Here is a 1,403-nt window from a genome sequence, read left to right as displayed (position 1 = left end):
TGGTATTTCTGTTATAGCAGCACTAGATAACTAAGGCAAATGCTAAAATTTATTCCATAATAAATTATGAGGTCAAAAACAGAACGAATGATAAGAGATAAAATGAAGAATCTGAATAAATAGTAACTTGTAAGTAATTTATCCTTTCTATCTTGAAACCAGATTTGATTTAAAGGAGGGTAGAATGGAAACAGGGTGAGTAAAAGGGGGAGGAATGCATTGAAGAAAGGATGAAAGAGTATGTACTAGATCAAGAATGAAATAATACTACATTAGATGACCTTCCTGAGTAAGAAAGATACAGCTATAAACACACACAGATATATAATGTGCTGTTAGCTGCTTTCTAACTGCCTCTGTCTCATGCCAAGCTTATATATGTCAGAATGAAGCATTGTTCAGTCCACCTGTGACTAAAAGTGAAGATTCCTTAAAATATCAAGAACAGAGTTAATGTCTGGGATATTCTACAAATGAAAATAATCTTCCCTTATGATTACCTTTGCCTCAAGATATACCCTACCTTTCTATATTTCTTAGCTACTAATTTCTGGAAAGAGAAGGGTATTAACTGTGGACTTCCTGCAATTATGCATCACATTCTTTCTCATTCTGTTAATTGCTGGTAAATGTTTAACAATCAGCTTTATTAAACTGAGCTGCATATCACAGGGAGGGTGCTAGACGCTGCAATGTAGTAACATTTACAAATTTCTTCCTGGTACAAATACTCCCACCATGGCTGGCTTTAAACTACCAGAGTGATGCTGTTGAATGGAGAATTGGGACAAGATGTGCATAATAGGCTTTACAGAAGCAGGTACTAATGGACTTTCCATGGTCTGTTCCCTTTGCTGAAACTGCTCTTACTTAGGAACATTACAGATCCTATTGACATCCAAATTGAAAATGCAGACTCCTAGTTTTTGTTTTTTGTTGTATTGAAATATCTTTAGTTCTAAGACTAGAAGTATAGAGTTACACAGCATTGATTTTAACACTTAGCTGCATATGTAAATATGGTATTTTTAATGAACGTTAGGAAAATAAGTATTTTTGTCTTTAAATTTGCTACTGACAACTGAATTTTAACAGTTCTGCTAAGCATTGATATGTTAGAAAGAATAGTAAAAACCAAACTGTGTATTGTTACTTTCTTGCGATTTGGTAGCATTTTATACACAGGCTTTGATCTTCAGAATAACCTGGATTCAGTAGAAAAACCTCTAAATGAAGTTTTGTACAATAAAAACTCTGCAGTCAAAATTTAGACTGTAAAAGAATACATGCAAAACATGCTTTTCTAAAAACACTTAACTTTGAACAAAGCACCAAACTACACAAATGCATAATGAAAACAGCATTTCAACACCACCAAAGTTGTTGTTGTTGTCAGGTGCCAT

The sequence above is a fragment of the Chrysochloris asiatica genome, unplaced genomic scaffold, assembly GCF_000296735.1.
Source record: "Chrysochloris asiatica unplaced genomic scaffold, ChrAsi1.0 scaffold00112, whole genome shotgun sequence".
NCBI lineage: Eukaryota > Metazoa > Chordata > Mammalia > Afrosoricida > Chrysochloridae > Chrysochloris > Chrysochloris asiatica.
Note: the sequence above shows the minus strand (reverse complement) of the source record.